The 19,067-nt window shown below is 44.3% G+C and overlaps 1 long non-coding RNA gene across 3 annotated transcripts in view; it reads left to right on the top strand.

Moving 5' to 3' along the window:
* The first annotated feature begins 6,759 nt into the window (after positions 1-6,759).
* The window catches only part of LOC146074275 (uncharacterized), a 30,982-nt gene continuing 18,674 nt past the window's right edge, over positions 6,760-19,067 (top strand). Inside the window, exon 1 of one of the 3 annotated variants that reach the window (XR_014473397.1) lies at positions 6,760-6,801. This is a non-coding gene — a long non-coding RNA (uncharacterized LOC146074275). Of the gene's footprint in view, positions 7,682-19,067 lie in introns of all 3 variants that reach the window. The other 2 variants (XR_014473398.1, XR_014473399.1) reach the window with 2 other exon arrangements.

Below are 19,067 nucleotides of genomic sequence, written 5' to 3'. Positions count from 1 at the left end.
TGTTTCACAGGAATTAAAAGAAAGTGTAGGTGAAATTTCAAAATTTCATTTTTTTTGCAGATTTGCAATTTTAATACATTTTTCTAAGGAACACAGTAGATTTTACTAGAGAAATGTGACTAAAAATTGATTCCCCCAATTCTTTGGTTTTCATAAATATCCTATATGTGGCCCTAGTGTGCACGGTGACCAAACCACAGGCTTCATAATAGAAGGAGCACCTACTTGATTTTGGAGCCTCCTTTTTATGAGATTATTTTTTAGGCACAATGTAGGTTTCTAGGCACCATAAGATGCTAAAAGTTAGGTACCCCCCCACAAGTGACCCCATTTTGCAAACTACACCCTTCAGGGAATTCATCTAGGGGTATAGTGTACATTTCAAACCCCCAGGGGTTTCACCAATTGTGGTACAACTGGGCAGTGAAAATGAAAAAAATTAATTTTTCATTTTCACAGCTCAGTTGTATCAAAATTGGTGAAACCCCGGGGGGTTTGAAATGTACACTATACCCCTAGATGAATTCCCTGAAGGGTGTAGTTTGCAAAATGGGGTCACTTGTGGGGGGGTTCCACTGTATGGGTGTTTCGGGGGTCATTCAACCAGAATCTGTGCTGCAAAATCCAAAAATCACTCCTTCCCTTCTGAGTCCTGCCATGCACCCAACTGGTATTTTTTGGTCACACATGAGGCATTGCCGTACTCGGGAGAAATTGGGGCACAGATTTTGGGGTGCTTTGTCTCCTTCATTCCTTGTGAAAATGAAAAATTTTGAGCCAGATCTGCATTTTTGTGTAAAAAAATGTAATTTTTTACAGAAAAATGCAGTTCTGGCTCAAAATTTTTTATTTTCACAAGGAATGAAGGAGACAAAGCACCCCAAAATCTGTGCCCCAATTTCTCCCGAGTACGGCAATGCCTCACGTGTGACCAAAAAATACCAGTTGGGTGCATGGCAGGACTCAGAAGGGAAGGAGTGATTTTTGGTGGTGGAATGAATGGTGGGTGCTATGTCGCATTAGCAAGACCCCCGAAGCACCAATACAGTGGAACCCCCCCACAAGTGACCCCATTTTAGTCACCAGCTTTGGGAGTGGGGTTGGCGCTGCGGCTGGCGGGGGGGGTGGGAGGGGTGCTGGCGCTGCGGCAGCCGGGTGGGTGGGAGGGAGGGGGGCTGCCGGGTGGGAGGGGGGGGGGCTGGCGATCGGTGGTAATCGGTGCGGTATACACACACACACACACACACACACATATATATATATATATATATATATATATGTGTGTATATATATATATATATATATACACACATATATATACACACACATATATATATATATGTGTGTATATATATATATATATATATATATATATATATATATATATAAATATATTTTTTCAGTTCATATATTTAATTTTTTACTTTTTCTGCAGCTTGATGCTGCTGCTGCTGCTGCGGGGGGGAGGGGGGAGGAGGGCAGCGCTGCGTGCGCTCCAGACGCTCCGGGGGAGCCGGGGGTGCTGCTGCTGCTGCCGGGTGAGTGCCCGGCGGGTTCGAGGGGGGGGCTGCACATCGGTGGTGATCGGTGCTGTACTTGACAGCACCGATCACCACCGATCCCTGTGTTACCGAGCGGCTTAGCCGCCGGTAACACAGGAAACGCTGTGAATGGCTGTTCAGATTTGAACAGCCAATCACAGCGATCGCCGACCGGGGGGGGCACCCCTGCCCCCCCTGGGCGGCGAGGGGGGATGTCTGCTGTCAGGGACAGCAGACATCACCTAACTGTCACTGCGTCTCTAGACGCAGTGACAGTTAGAAGTCATGACGTACATGTACGTCAAATGTCGGGAAGTACTTCCCGACCATGACGTACATGTACGTCAAATGTCGGGAAGGGGTTAAGGATGTAGAGTCACCACTGTGAGTGTCTGGCGCACAAAACTGTTTTATTTTTTATTGTAGTCTTGTGTGTCTGTAGATTCCCTATGGCTTCAGAAAGATCGCTATAGAGATGTATATGTTCAAATAATTATAGTACAGTAGTCCCAGTTGTTGTTTTTAGTCCCAGGATTAAGGCCCCCATACACTGTGTGATTTTCCTGCAATTTGGGCTTTTGTCCTGTGATTGTGGCAATATAGGGGCCTTTATCCTTTACAGTGACTATAAGGTAGCACATGTATGGGATCGGGCTACTATAGTATGTACAGTAGCAGGAGGATTGAGCATCTTTCTCAGAGGACATGGCCATATGATTTCTAAATATTGAGACATTTGTTTGAGGATTCACACAAATATTATGGAGGAATTGATTAGAATGATTTTTGATCTTACATGGAATGCATGAAAATAACACTTGTGGTACAAAACTACTACAAAGCAGAATGCAGAATGGACAATGTAATGGATACTATTACCTCCTCACATCACTGAGGTCATGGGTTTGAATCTCACCATGGCCCTAACTGTGTGGAGTTTGTATATTCTCCCCACGCTTGAGTGTTTTTTTTCCCCGGGTACTCCGGTTTCCTCCCACAATCCAAAAATATACTTGTAGGTTAATTGGCTTCCGACAAAAATTAACCCTAGAATAAAATGAATGTGTGTGCGTGGTAGAGAATATAGATTGTAAGCTCCTCTAGGCACAGGGACTGATGTTAATGTTCAAATATTCTCTGTCAAGCCATGCGGAATATGGGGGTTATTCTGGTTGATTCGCATGGCTGTAAATTTGAAGACCTGCGAGTCCACCAGACACCGCCCACTGAATGCCGGTACGCCCCCTCTTGCACACCGCGTACATTCGCAGGAGCTGCAAATGGATGTTTTACATAAACATCCATTCGCAGGCTGTGGGGAACAACCACATCATTTGATGGTCGCCGACCATTGAATGATGTGTAAGGCTCAAGCACATCTACGGTTACTCTGAGGTAACCTTAGACATGCGTGGGCATTCGTCAGGAAGTGGTGATATCAGCTTCCCGGTGCCCACATCACCAGTCGATTTTCATGGAACTATCCGCTGGCGCCCCACGCCTCCCACCCGCTGTCTTGGGTGTGTGTACCCGAAAAAAAACGCCGTGACCGTACGCACTTGGCATATGCACCTGCGCAGAAATGCGACTGTGCATGCACATATGCCCAACATTGGTCCACGTGGGAACGAACGGCCCATGTGAATGGACCAGAATAAGGGCCTATGTGTGTGCTATATAAATAAATAAATCTATATTTGCAGAATGATTGAAGATGTCATATGAATACAAAGAGGTACCTGTAGGAGGAATGGGAAGGTTATATTGACACTTTATATAGTAGGTCATTGATAAGACCTCAACTTGTGCAGTGAGTAAGTTCCGGTAGCCATATTGCCAAGAATTTATCAATATAATAAACCTAGAGAAACAAGCTGCTAAAGTACTGCAAACAGCAATTCAAGAAATTCTTTAATTTGAATTGAGAAGGGACTTTGGGCGAGATGTACTAAGCCTTGAAAAGTGATAAAACGGAGTGATAAACCACCAACTAATCAGCTCCTACCTGTCATTTTTCAGACACAGCCTGTGACATAGCAGTAAGAAGCTAATTGGCTGGTGGTTTATCACTCTCCATGTTATCATTTTTCAAGCTTAGTACATCTGGCCCAGAGGGGATCCTTTACATTTAATATTTGCGGCTAAATCCCCGATAACACCAATTTTGCAATCCTTAATAAATGGGCCCCTTAATGAGAGATAGTAAGTGAATCAGAGGAAAGAATACTGAGAGGTAACATGAACAAGAGATTTATTTCTACAAAAATGATGGGATGTAATAGTTTCTGAGTTACCAAATGTTTTTTTAAAGTGGCAATAATTTACACGGCATGGTAATCAAACCAAAAAAAATCCAAAAGCTACAATAAAATAATAATAAAAAAAGAAACCATCAGTCTCCAAAGAGCAGATAAACAAATTGAGGACTAGATACTGTGGATTCCCTTCTGACAGCAAGTTGTATGTTTCAGTTGCCATCAGCTGACTGATGATAAGTGACTGATCATCAAGTACTAACAAGGAATTGTTTGTAAACAGAGATATCCCCATAATTGGAATTATGACTCTTCTGATATCTGTATTTTCATCTGTCTCATTATATCAATGCAATACCGTATATTTTTAAACTGTGGGCTAGACAAGAATTGGGTAACAAGAAATTATAAGACAATATTAGGACATCTCTGCTCCACTGCATAAAATAGCCATGAACTAACCTAATGAAATGAATCAACTAGTTTCTGAACAGGGTATCAAAATATACTTAAAAATTATATTTTTTAATTTTGCAGGAGACCTATTCAACTAGTGGCCTGCAGGCCAGTTACACAAAGCGCTTTCTCCAACAGCGAAAATAGACTTGATAATTTCAGAGTTGCGGTATAGATGGGGTTTTTCCCTCTTTTTGCTTATTTTGCACATTGAGCAATTGAGAAGACTAATGTTATGACATCATAAGAAAGAGAAAATAACAAGTCAGAAGGCACTTAGGGGGGCTGGTGTTGATAAAGAGAGAGAGAGAGAGAGAGAGAGAGAGAGAGAGAGAGAGAGAGAGAGAGAGAGAGAGAGAGAGAGAGAGAGAGAGGGAACACACAATTACCAAAACTACCATTGCCATTAACTAATATTACCATTGAAAACTTATTTGACCACATCAGTCCCGTCTGCCCCAATTAAACTTTTTGGGGGGTTCATTCATGTTGGGTGCACACCTAGACTGGGTTACAATGTGTGCAATTAACATAAATATAACAGAGATCACACTCTTCCTTCAATCTCAGCCCACACTTTTATGACCCTATTGCATCATTAATTATATTGCCAAGGCATGTCACTTTCATTTGTTCAACACTGACCGAATATTTGCTTTTTTTAAATTAAAAAAATCTCCATTACGATTAAGGGATATATTTACTATGCGATCCTTTTGGATGAAATGTATCATCCTGCAGATGCAGGGACAAGTGCGATGCTGTCTGATGTTGATACATCGGGCCCCATCGCATCCCACATAGAAACCTATGATAAATGGGCCCCCAAATATGTTGCTTTGATTGTGTCAAGTAACTCTGGACTTGCTCTGGCAACAACGAAAAAGCAAGAATAACATCTGGAATCAAAGCTTACTAATGGAACTGCACAAAATGTAATAGCATTGTCGGGTACTTGTTTCCTAGCACGGTGCCCATCACATTGCAGACCATAAGGCATACGATGGTATGCGATGCGATGCAATGTTACACGATGGCAGGCGATTTTATACAATTTTAAATTGTATACCATCGCATTGTATGGCATTGTATCGCATATACAATGGTATGCGATTTAAAATTGTATAAGCACCCTAATGGGTTTTTCAATGTTAAAAGTGCCCCCTATAAGATAATTAACCGTGATGGGTGCTTAGTATGTTAAAAGCACCCCCAACGGCACCTCCACTATGAACGCCAACCCGAAGCGTGGCAAGCGCAGCGAAGGGCGGCGGGACGCGTCCTCCGACCTTTTCATACCCCCACTATCCATGTCGGCGTGGAGTTGATTTTATATAGTGCCCGAAGCGTGGCGAGCCCCGCGAGTGGACGCGGAATACATGTAAAGTAGTACACGTCCGCTCGACACGCTTTGGGCTCGGTGTGCTCGCCACACTATATAAAATAGACTCCACGTCGACGTGGATAGTGGGGGTATGAAAAGGTTGGAGGACGCGTACCGCCGCCCCCTCACAGGCTCGCTGCGGTCTCCACGCTTCAGGTTGGCGTTCATAGTGGGGGTGGCGTGGGGGTACATTTAACATTGTAAGCCCCCCATTAGGGTGCTTATACAATTAAAAATTGTATAGGGGGCTTATACAATTTAAAATCGCATCGGGTGTATGGCATGTGATGCGATTATATGTCGTACGACTTAATATTGTGGGCGACGTGCTAGGAAATAAGTACCCATTGTCGTCCTCAATACACACATTCTGGTGTACACTATGCTGTGTGAAGCCTACAGCATTAAATATGTGTCCTCTCCTTAATATTACAACTGATTTTGCATTCAGTCCAATAACAAATACTGGATTGCATCTTCCTTTATTTAACCCTAATTGTTCTACTATTTATAAGGCGATATTTTAGAATCTCCCACATCAATGAGATCGCCGTGGGTAGCACAGTGCTGGCGCTTCCATGTGTTCTGTGACCTGTGTTTGCTTTCATCTGGCTCACAGTGGGAGGCTAAATGACTGCATTGTGCTTTGAAAGGGAAATTCCTGATGATACAAGATGCTAGGAATCTCTGTCCCCCTGCTCGCTGCTGCCCCCTCCCTCTCTGCGCTGCTCCCACAGTCACAGGGATTCTATTCCTTGGAACGGACCAAACCATCTAGAGAAAGAAGGGGGAGTTCCTTCTGAGACGGAGTAGGCACGATTGCCTGAGCAATACATGGACTTCAGCTCGCGCTGTCTTCCTGGAGCTAGAGAGCGATAGGGAGCCATCATATGGTCACACACTCTGCAGCAGTGCACTCATTGCAGATGTATGACAGGCGCTGTGACAAGGATGAGTGACACAAACTGAGAGCGACCAGCCTGCAGCTGCAGCAGCGCATCTCATGGCTGCTATTATTATTATTATAGGCATCATATGAACGAGCACATGTCAGTGACAGGGAAGGGAACGAGACCCCTTCCTCACTTGGCGCACGGCCAGCAGCAGCGCACACAGACGCAGTGAGATCGCAGTGCGCATGCGCCGTGCCCTGCTGTGGCTACCGGTATGTGTATGGTAAGGTTCCCCCCGCAGTCACAGTCTGGGGAGAGTTGCTACTGCTGCGACTTTTATTACATAGGCGTAGGGCAGTGGCACAAACAGCGTGGTGCTGCCGAGACTCCTTCGTGCCGTCACTCTCCATCTAGAGCGGCCGCCGGGGCTCCCCATGCCGCACGCTGGCGGAGCTGCTGTGGCGGAGGCTGCAGGCAGCTGGGGGAGCGCTTCTCTCTCTGCCGCATCGCCCGCTGCCGGGATCTCCTCAGTGTAGCAGGATTTTTTTTTTATTACGCTGCTTTATAGTAAATTTGTTGAAACCAGCGGCCAGGTCTTGAAGAGATGATCCTTCTTCCGTGTGATGTGTGTGCAGCGCAGAGGGTCACGGGGTCAGGTGTAATTGCTGCAGTATTGATTCGATTGAATTCAATGTCACTACTTGCTGTTTATCAAGTGCTAGCAGCAAACTGCATGGCTGCCTTACTGTGGTACTTAGAGATTCTTAGAAATGGTGGAGGCGCTGTAGAACTTTGCCATGGAAATAAAGGATGATAATAATAATAATAGAGTGTAACTGGATATGCATGCTTTAAGAGTGTTAATGCAATATATCATGCTTTTTATACGGTAAGACTGACATATAATAATTGTTCAACTAGTTATAATCAGTTATGTCCCCCAAACAATAACATTATTGTAAAAATTCCCAACATATAGTGCAGCTCCCCCTAAAAAACTTTCTGTCCAATATAATAACTGGTGCAAGTATAGTCTACTAAAAAACTATGATGTTTATTACAGGTGACACCAGTGAGCAACAGCAGGGAATGGGTAACAACAAGATCGGCCCCCGAAATGCTTGAAAGGACCAGCTCTAGTCATCAAACTATGTAATTCCAGATCTTGTAATCTCTCCAGAGACAGGAGTTACAGACACCCTCCGGGACCAGACACTAAAGCCCTGTACACAGGGGGGGATATATCGCTCGGTGTCCCGTTTGCATAAGCGATCAGAGATGGTCGCTGATGAAAAAGAAAACGGGGGAGAAAACGGGAGCGCGCACCCGGCGATATATCGTCGGTGCACACTCCAATCGCGGGCAATATGGTAGCTCAGCGACCATAATGCCTGCGATATTAGACAAATTTGCCCCCGTGTGTACACAGCCTTAGGTGCATATTTATTAAGGATTGCATATACAATGCAATCTGGGTGGAATATTACCACCCAGGATCGCATTGTATTATGCGATCCTATAGCGGGGATGTATCATCCTGCACATGCAGGGACAGGGCTCTGAACTCAGCCCGCCCATCTGATGCACTTAGTGGGGGGGTCAGCGCTAACCCCACTGCCAACCCTCCTGACGGTGCAATCTGTAGCCCAGGGCTGGGCAACACCGGCCCTCCAGATGTTGATGAACTACACATCCCAGCATGCCTTGCATCAGTTTCAGCATGGCCACATAGCAAAACTAATGCAAAGCATCCTGGGATGTGTAGTTCATTAACATCTGGAGGGCCAGAGTTGCCCTGCTGTAGCCCATAGGCTACTGCTATTTTAGAATTGCGGTAGCCCCAGGAACCAGAAGTAATGCTGCCCGATGAAGGGCAGCATTTGTTTATTTAACATTTTAAATGAAGCAGCACCGCAGGTCCCATTAGCGGTGGCCACTTTTCTCCTGGCAGCCTTTTTTTTTTTGAAGATAGCGTGGAGCAATCTTCTTTTTTGAAGATTGATCACTAGCATTAATCACGCAGCACTGCAGCCTCACTAGCATTAGCGGCACCGTGCTACGGTGCTGGGCTGGCAGAAGCAAGGAGGAGCTTGAGTATCCCGGCCAGCAGCGTCATGAGCCGGCGACAGCAGCGCCGGGGAACAGTAATCTCCTGTGCGTATCAGTGCCTCCTGGTCCTCTTGCCTTGCTGACAGGTCCTGTATTGATGGCGGTGTAATGGAGGTCGTAGGGGGTGGGTTTAATGTGTGATGGGGTTATTACATGGATCGTTGGTTGAACACTGATGAAGGGGTGTGCAGTGATGGGGGTGCATAGGTGATACTGGGGGGGGGGGGGCTACTCATTCACAGAGAACATGCACCAGTGGTCTTGAATTGTCAGTGGTTTCTTGAATTTAAATGCACTTTACAGCAGGAGGAGAGGCAGTGGCCAGCCTGCTGCATTTACAGGACTCTGGTCCACATGGTTTGCTGTCACTGGTCCCCTCACAGCTGCCACATTGCGCCCGCCGGGTGCCCCAGGTCCCCTCACAGCAACTGCTGGAGTCCGCCAGACGCTTCCACACCCTGCTCTCATCCCTGCCACCCTTCTCTCACCACTGCTGGACAGTGGGTAATTGGTGGTATTGGAGGGGGGGGGGGGGGTTGGGAGAAGATTTGCCTAGGGCAGTGCTGGGCAACACCGGCCCTCCAGATGTTGATGAACTACACATCCCAGCATGCCTTGCATCAGTTTCAGCATGGCCACATAGCAAAACTAATGCAAAGCATCCTGGGATGTGTAGTTCACTAACATCTGGAGGGCCGGTGTTGCCCAGCCCTGGCCTAGGGTGTCATGAACCCTTGCACCGGCCCTGCCTATGGGTGATGGGGTGCAGGAGCATTCACAGCAGGGCTCGGAGAGTCCTGCTGCAGTCCCTCCTGATACATTTGGGTGATACTTAATATTTGCCGCTAACCCCCCGAAAAATTTTAGCGATTTAGCCGGAAATAGTAAATGATAAATTAGTCCATAAAAGCCCCGGAAGGGCACAATTTGATGAATAGAGGCTGTCCAGTCTGGCATTACGGGTTTAGTCCGGTTCCACTTTTTACTGCCTCCAAAAGACATCTCCGCCAAGTTCTCGCTGGCAGACTCAAATTCCTTTCTACATTGTTGTCATAATTGTTTGTTATTACTAAGGGGCAGATTCCACAACAGGTGTTCTTGTTATAACTCGTTATGAATGATAAATGGAGCTTCTGTAATTTTTCAAACACATGACAGGAGCCGATTGGTTGGAGCACCCTTTATCATTCTTATGGCCAGATGTAGTAAGCACATGAAAAGTGATAAAATGGAGAGTGATAAACCACCTGCTCCTACCTGCCATGTCACAGGCTGTGTTTAATAAAATTACAGGTAGAAGCTAATTGGTTGGTGGCTTATCACTTTTCTGGGCTTAGTACATCTCGCATTTAATGAGTGAAAACAAGAATATCACTTGCTGGTAAATTTACAGTGGCCAGTATTCAATGAGAAAACTTTGCCTTGTTTTATGGCGAGTTTGTGCTATTTTCACGTTGGAAGGAGCATTTTGCTCTCCAAAAGTGAACCACCCTATTCAATGTGATATTTTCGCCGTCTTTTTAAGTGATTTTCGCCGTGTCTCTCCGTGTAGCAATTCTCCATCTTTTCATGGAGAACTGGAATGTGAACTTTTAAACTAAAAGATTTTTTTTTTAATTTTGGTGTAAAAAAAATCAGGATTTTAGCACATGAATATATATTTAATAAAAAAAAAAATTACATTTATTTTTTATTTTTTACACAGAGCAGCCAGCAGGGGGCCGGAGCGCTCGAGCCGCTCATTAGATATTCATATATTCACTGCATCCGATCATTACATATGCACGATCGGGTGCAGTGAATACTGGGTCCCCCGCTGGCTATAGGGGGGGCAGCTTGTGCTGCCTGGGTCCCGGGGAGCCCACCTCCCCCCCACATATGTTCTGGGGCAGCCAGGGAGACTTTAATCTCCCTGGCTGCCACCATCCCCCGGCTCCCTGCCGCGGACGCTCGTCCGCGGAAGGGGTCAAGACTCGCCGCGAGTGGCGGCGAGTCTTAACCACATTGAATAGTGGGAGCAGGAGTGGCAGCGAGCCCTCCGGAACAGGGCGAATGCATGGTGAGAGAAAAAATCTCTCGCCATGCACAGAGAATTATTCTCGTTGAATACTGCCCAGTGACAACAAACAATTATGTCAACAAAGTAGAAAGGAAGTGGAGGCAGCCGCTGAAGGCATTCGTTATCTGTATAATGTTCATGTTACAGCTAACATAAATTTTCACAAGAAAGGTAAGCTACAGTACCCTTTTTATGTGTAATAATAAAAAAAAAAATAGCCCCCCCTTAAAATAAAAAAAATAAAAAAAGTTTTGCAAATTCTAAGAATAAGAATAAGAAAAATTCCTGAAGTTAGTTACCTTATATTTAATTGGACCCTAATATCTCAAATCATTGTAGTCCACAGTAAACTGAAAGAAAAAAAATGTTACATCCAACTCAACATGTTAAAATTGCTTTCCAACTATTTAATAGCTAGACAGCAAATCAGAGACAATGGCCCTTAGTCTGGTTCACTCGCAAAGGCAAATTACTTCTGAAATGGACAAAACCATGTGCACTGCAGGGGGGCATATGTCACATGTGCAGAGAGATTTAGATTTGGTTGGGTTCTTTTGTTTCTGTGCAGTAAAATTACTGCCTGCTTTATTTTTACACTGCAATATAGATCTCACTTTGAGGTAAAACCCCACTCTGCACAAGTTACTTCTGCCCCACCTGCAGTGCACAGAGTGGGGATATGAATGTTTTTAGAGATACCACATTGGCCTGAGGTTTTACTTGCATGTGCTTAAATGTGCTGAGCAATGTAGTTTAGCACAGTTCACTCAGCACACATTGCTGGCACACATGCTATGAGTTTGAAGAAACTCAGGGAGCCCAAGGTGTGCTCCCACCAGTGCGTGACCTAAATCATGCATAGGGGGTTGTGCGATCGAATGGACCCTCTCCCAAAGGAGAAGGGCCCGTTGCTCCCCTAAACCCTCTCCGCCATAAGGCTGAAGAGGGTAAAAAAGGGATCGGTGGGTCCTCTTCGCCGAAGCTTAGAGAGACCCTCTTTCCTCAACCCCTGGAAGGGTTAGGACGGTGGGTCCGAAGATTTGGAGAGACCCGCACTAAGTTTCCCTTCACTTTGCAGCTCGGGGTTGCCCTCGAGGGATCGAAGCTCTCCCCAAAAGGATGAGAGCTTTGGTACATTGGGGAGTGGATAGCCCATAAGGGCCAAACACAAAAAACGTGAAAAGTGACAAACGTGAGAGGGAAAATAAATAAATAAAGGGACCCCAGCCAGTAGGCCAGGATGGGGGTGTAAAAAATTGTCCTACACCATCCAAAAGGCCAGGGTAAAGATGTGAAGCCAAACCTAGAGCATGGTGATTTTGGGATCACCTGTGCAGGTTCGGACCCCTGAGTTTCGCTGGAAGCCAGCCAGTCAGCGTCCGACCAAGTGTTTCTCCATCTAGGGCACTTTCCAGCCCCTGGCATGGGAATTGATACTCCACTTGGCTTTTCGAATGACTCCCTTAGGGGTTGAGGCCCCCTTCGGAAGATCAATCTACTCAGTCTCAGTGTTTCTCGCATCCCAAGGTTAAGGTACTAAGCTGGGCTTTTCGCTGACTCCCCATCAGAGGCTACGAACCTCTGGAATGGGAGCCATCTACTCGGTCCCAGCCTTTCTCCGCTCCTTGGGAATGGATACTAGACTGAGCCTTTCACTGTCTCATCCTTCGGGGGCTACAAACCCCATCAAGAGAGTCAAACTACTGGGCCCAATGTTTCTCCCCCCCTCCTATCAGTGGGTTTACCGAAACATTACCTCCTACCACATGGCAGAGGTGAAGGTACTCAGCCAGACTTTTCGACACTCCCAGGCATGAGGGGGTCACACACCCTACGCCTATCAGACCAGTTACTCAGTCCCGCCTTTCTCTATTCTCTGCCAGAGGCCAGTCCATACCCACTGATAAGAACAGATGAGTTTGAAGAAACTCATGGAGCCCGAGGTGTGCTCCCACCACCAGTGCAGTGACTAAAGCCATGCATAGGGGGTCGTGGGATCGAATGGACCCTCTCCCAAAGGAGAAGGGTCCTGTTTTTCCCCAACCCCTCTCAGCCATAAGGATGAAGAGGGGAAAAAAGGGATCGGTGGGTCCTCTTTGCCGGAGCCCAGAGAGTTGCTCTTTCCTTAATCCCCGGAAGGGTTAGAACGGTGGGTCCTCCGCACTCGAAGGTTTGGAGAGACCCGCATTAGGCTTCCCTCCGCCTTGCGACAATCACTGAGCACTTTCCCTCTGCCTTGCGGCTCGGCACCATTCACTCTCCAATTACTGCATTATTGACCATTAATAGTAAACAATAACTTTGTATACCACAACTAAAGCAGGCCATACAGTCTGCTATATAAAGCAAACTTTACCAATATTGTATCATTTTTGGCCCTAAGAAGAAAATACGCTAAGAGTACATATTACATGACATTCTGAGGGCACAGTGTTTTTCCTCTTTAATTCATTGAATGTCCTCTCTGTTACCCTTAAAATGAAATCTTTACCTTGAAGAAACAATGGCTATCACTACTACGTGGAAGAAAATAAATAATTTGAACAGGGCAGGTTCCTCCACAATTACACCACTGTAACGTGTGTTATGTCTGCTGCTCTATTTAAATTTTTTGTTCCTGTTTTGCTTGAGGGTTCTTTCCTATGCTTGAATGATTTAAGAGAACATCAGGAAGCTTTAATGTATCATTTATGAAGGAGAATATCTGTAAACACTGGGTAAATTATTTAATATAAACTTTCAGGTGATAAACCCTTATTTGCTTCATCATTTCCCTTTTCTAAGGTATAGTTATTAAATGTGGTGGGAAAAAACAACCAAAATACATCCTTACAGTGATGAGTTCACAGAATTAAATTAATCTATTCAAAAAGGGATATTCACCTCTAGGTATTGGTAAACCAAGCTTTAACTAGCCTAATAACTGCATAGCTGGCAATATGAATACCAATTTATACAACTTAGCAAAAGGAGAATTTACCAATAACAGTTTTTGTTACTTTATTATTATTTATTTTACATTGTTCCTATGCTCTTCAGGTGCAGTTTTGATTTGTCCATTCGAACCCAATACCTTTTGCCCATCCATAATCCTATTCCTTCCTTTTTGCAAGGCATTGGTTACCGACTCCCCCCCCCCCCCCCTCTCACCCCTCCCATGCCCTACATTTTAATACACAGGAATGCCATTTGGAGCATTTTTGTGACATTGTGCTTAATAAATTCATTTATTTGTTTACCTTTACGCTTTGCAAATCTATTCAGTGTCACACTACACATTGTTTTTAGCGCAGGACTCCAAATTTACCCTTTTCCATTTTATATCAAGCTGCTATTCAGCACAATTGATATTCTTTCTTCCATTCCATATAATGACAACAGTAGTCTCTGATGGCAGTGGCCTATTTTAGAAAGATAATGTGCCCTCCCACACTGTAAAATGTTCAGGAATGGTTTGAGGAATAAGAGCTCAAGGTGTTGACTTGGCCTTCAAATCTCCAGATCTCAATACGATCGAGTGTCTACGGCATTTGCTGTAAAAACAAGTCCGAGCCATGGAGGCTCCACCTCACAACTTACAGGACTTAAAGGATCTGCTGCCAAGGTCTTGGTACTGGATAACACAGGACACTTTTACAAGTCTTGTCTAATCAATGTCTCAACATATCTAAGCAGTTTTGGCAGTATGAGGGGGACCTACACCATATTAGGTAGGTAGTCCTGGGCTGCACATAAGATTTAGCATCCCGACCCCGATCCGATGCGCACGGGACCGCGCATCGGATCGAAAGGGGGTGTCTGCAAGTGCATCCGAATCGGGTGAAATCGTGCCCAAATCGCATATTGTATGGGGGCCTTTAATGTTATTCCAGATTTATCACCTGATGATGTGGATGTGCAGTGGTAATATTGGCCCAATCCTTTGCTTGGATGTATCCATTATTGCATGCATGGATGCCACTCCACAGCATTATCAGGTATTTTTAATTAAAAATACCTTGATTACGTGTTGCGCATGTGCTGCTGCCGACATTGCAGTTTTTCTCACGAAAGCTGCTCCAAAAGCATTTATATTACTAGATGACAGTAAAAACAGTAGTAGGTCTCAAAATATAAAGCACAATCACACAAAGAATCCAGACAGACCTCTGGATAAAACAGATTTATAATATGCAGTAACATTTTTCATATTTTTATTTATTTTAAGTACAAATAATCAGAAAGAGAAGCTTATAGCTATTAAAAACTGTTGGTACAGTGTACTGTAATTAAATTCAAAGAGAATCTAACAGAACAATGTTGTAAAAACCAGAAGAAGAAAAGGGAATAATAATAAGAAACAGAGGCGTGAGATACAACAAAAGTATCATGAAGGTGCTCCCCTGCATAGATGAGGGATAGATAAATTGAACCAGGGCTACCCGTTGGTGGGTGGACACAATGTTATTTAAAAGGATGTAATATATTCCATAGAGGAAATGCCCCATAACCTGTTGATTAGAGCATTTTTGGATGGGGCTTGTGGAGATTTCCAGTGCTTGGCTATTAGGAGCTTAGAAACATTACACATATGTGCAATCAGCTTATTCTTTTTGTAGGATGTTTCTCTGACACTGACATCAATGGAAGCTTCAGCAATCCGCTGTCAAGTGTGAAACCATCCGTTGTCATCTAATTGTAACCCAAAATCACGCTTACGGGCTATTTCAAATGTTTCCTCAGGGGAGAAATTAGGGGCTAGAATGGAGTTATATAGCACAGAGATAACTCCACTGAGTCCCACGGAGAACATACGACAAAAGGGGAAGATTGTTAATGAATCCGTGATATTGGGGTCTGGACAAAATGACAGAATTGTAATAAGAGTAGTGAAAAATAGATAATTCATTTTAACAATTCCTAGATGCTAAAATAATATCAAAAGGGTGTGAAAACAAACTTTTCCACATTATTTTAGTAAAAATAATGTTAATAAATCTGGCTGTGACACCTACAGAACACAAGAACATCGGAGGAGAGATATCCTGCTCTGCAGCTGTCCATTTGTAACTTCTTTATTGTAATACAAACTGATTTTGAATTGAACAAAGTTCCTTAAAAGTTCAGATGCCTTAAGGGAAACAGTTGACTTTATTACAGTTGATCATCTAGTCATTATATTTAGCTGATGGATTATTGCTAGTACTTGCTTTTTGCTCAGTTTTCTGAGAAAATTAAAAGACACAGGAAACAAAACCTGAATTGACAAGTAGGCTAGAGTGAAGTTTCCTAAGACAATAAGTAGATGTATTTTGTGTTCTCTGGGAAATGATGGTGAGGGTATGCATACTGACAGCCCAGCTAATCCTAGTTATTAGTCTTTAGCAGTAAGCACACATTTTCCCTAGCTACAGCCACCATAGATTGAGTATGAGCTCTTTAAAATAATAGATGTTATACAATATTCTGTTAGAGTTTCTGTGCCACACCCACTGCTTTTCTCCCATGCAATGACAGTAGGCCTGATTCAGACCAGCTTGCTAGCCTTAGGCAAACGCAAGGGGGGGGGGGGGGGGGATCTGGTTGCCTTATATGCACCAGTCCCTCTGACTCACTGAATAGACACCGTACAGAGCAGCGACAGCCTGGCGGGACTCGCAACTGCCCCCTACCGCGGACACTGCCGGGTGGGATGTGGGGCAGTTGGGAGGCATGTACATGGCTATTATGTGGGAACAACTACATTTCTGTTTGAAATGTCCCACTGCCTGACTGTAGTCAGTAAATTAATTAATATGTCAGCAAGACGGCAGGAGATTTGAAAACAGGTACTGATATTTTGGCCTTTTCGTAGTCTGCTCAGAAGACTTAGATGGGGAAGTGGGGAGATACAGCCAGCAAAGTAAGTGATTTTCAAAATCTCTACTGCATGACAGACTTCACGATGGAATGAAAAATTTGGTACTTGTGTATTATAGCGGCGCCCCCAATTTCCATCGCGCGATGTTTTAATCGAATCGCATGCCATGCATCCGATGGCATGCGATGCGACGCGATTTTTAGCCCCTATACGATGAAAGATTGTATAAGCACCCTAATGGGTGCTTACAATGTTAAATGCACCCCCACGCCAACCCCCCCACTATAAACCTGAACCCGAAGCGTGGCGAGCGCTGCGAGTCCTTGAGGGGCGGCGGTACGCGTCCTCCGACCTTTTCATAGGTCTGCGCATTATCCTCAGCCAAAAAGCACAAGGATTATCCATTCAACGTGGAGTTTTGAGCTGTTCCGTCACCTGTTTCAATGCGTGTGTTCAGTGATTGTGTTGGATCGGTTTCTATTCAGTTTTTTTATTTGTTCGCCACACTTTCTATTCTCAGCTCCACGCCGACGTGGATAGTGGGGGTATGAAAAGGTCGGAGGACGTGTACCGCCGCCCCTCGCGGGCTCGCTGCGCTCGCCACGCTTCGGGTTCACGTTTATAGTGGGGGGGTGGCGTGGGGGTGCATTTAACATTGTAAGCACCCATTAGGGTGCTTATACAATGTTTAATCGCATCGCATCGTATGGCATTGTATGCCATATACAATGCCATACAATTTTTAAATTGTATGGCATTGTACAATATCGCGCGATATCGCGTCGCATCGCATACCATCGTATGCCTTATGGTATGCGATGCGATGGGCGCCGCCAAAATACACAAGTACCAAAAATTTTAACTGTTGTAATGATTTAAGTGGAAGACAAGGTGCCAGTAAGTCAAAGTGAGGTTTGGATAAGCACTGCCTGTAACCCTTTTCAAGTTTACCATTCTATTTAAATAATAATCAAACTTTCAAAGTTTTTAGTATATGTTTCCAAATTCTATGGGAAATTAATTGTGATTGAAATGTGGTGGAATTGATTATGCAGCTATTCTGGTTGAAGTTCACAAACTGAGGCTTAATGTTCTTGTCGTCTATATTATTTTATGCTCTTTTAGCGGACATTGACATCGCTCATTACACCAACCCACTGCCCATTGTGTATATATTTAGCTTCTAAATAGTGAGCAAGGATTAACCCCTTTTAGAAGACGTACAAGTAGAATACATAGAAATGTACACATTTGTTCACTTTTGAAAAGTACCATATTATTATTATTATTATTATTAGATTAGTTATATATTTTTTCATTCTTAAACTGATTTTTTTTTTTAAATAACGTTTCTACCGATAACATTGTGATAAGTTTCTGGCATACAATCCAGTTGAATTATTATTGCTTATTACAATTGCTTTTTTTTTTACATTGTACAATTGCTCTATAATACTATCCTACTGTATATGTGTTTTTCATCAAATCCAAATGTCAGTCGGTATGATATAATAAGCGTCCTTCAAAGTCATGCTTTTATAGTTTTGATAAGACATGAAGCAGTTAGCGGTTTCCTCAGTGAAGCTGGAAAGATCTGTGTTTATTTTAGTCTTTCACACTCCAGAGCGCGTCATTCTGTTTTCTAACCTCACAGTAAGTGCTGCCAATCTCACCGGCTGTTCTGTGCTGCACCCAAGTTCTTCTTTTACAAACAGCTTCCTCACCAGGAAGTTCTTTCTAAAAATGGTAAAGACTTGGCTCATGCCCAAGCTACATTGCCCAGTCAGTAGATCACGCAATAAACTCCAGTGTCTCACTTTGCACCCCCTGAATAATTTGTTCTGTTCTGGGAAGGGATATCATCTGCCATTTTCTTTTTTTTATTACAAATACAAATCTCTATATTCATTTACTATATAGTATATAAGGTGTCCAACAATATAAGGAAAACACCAAGTGTAGTAAATACTGTATATACCCATCTATCTATATGTAAATGTGTTGAAATAAAGGGTGTGCTCCGTAGTGCATGAATCTGTATAAAAAGTTTTGTCACATCCGGCACAACTGGAACTAGGTCATAAATCACTTACACAGGATTGTGGTCCGACCGCTGCAAGCAGTAACAGCTTTAGGGGGTTATTCTGGTTGACTCGCTAAGCTGCGAAGCTCGCAGAGTCCTTGTAACACCGCCCAGCCACCCCTGCAAATGCACACCCCCTGCCGCCGTTTCCCCTAGCAACAATCATGAAGACACATCCCCTCGCATGTGCTTCGAATGATTTCCCCAGCTTTCGCAAATATAAGTGGACACTGACTTATGTGTGTAGGCAGCTTTCATAGGGACACTGGGCGTTCCCATGGGCAACACCCGAGTCCACCGCCGCACGCCCCAGTCCGCACCGCTCTGCAAACGGCCCAGCAACATTGCAAATCACAGCGACTGTTCGCAGTTGGGATTTGCACCTGCGAAGAAAGGAGCATGTGCAAACCACGACCATCGGGGCAGGGGACGATTTGCGTTCACTGTG

Source organism: Crinia signifera, chromosome 4 (genome assembly GCF_055691185.1).
Source record: "Crinia signifera chromosome 4, ASM5569118v1, whole genome shotgun sequence".
NCBI classification, from domain to species: Eukaryota; Metazoa; Chordata; class Amphibia; order Anura; family Myobatrachidae; genus Crinia; species Crinia signifera.
The sequence above is the reverse complement of the archived record's forward strand: the minus strand, read 5'-3'. Positions and strand labels throughout refer to the sequence as shown.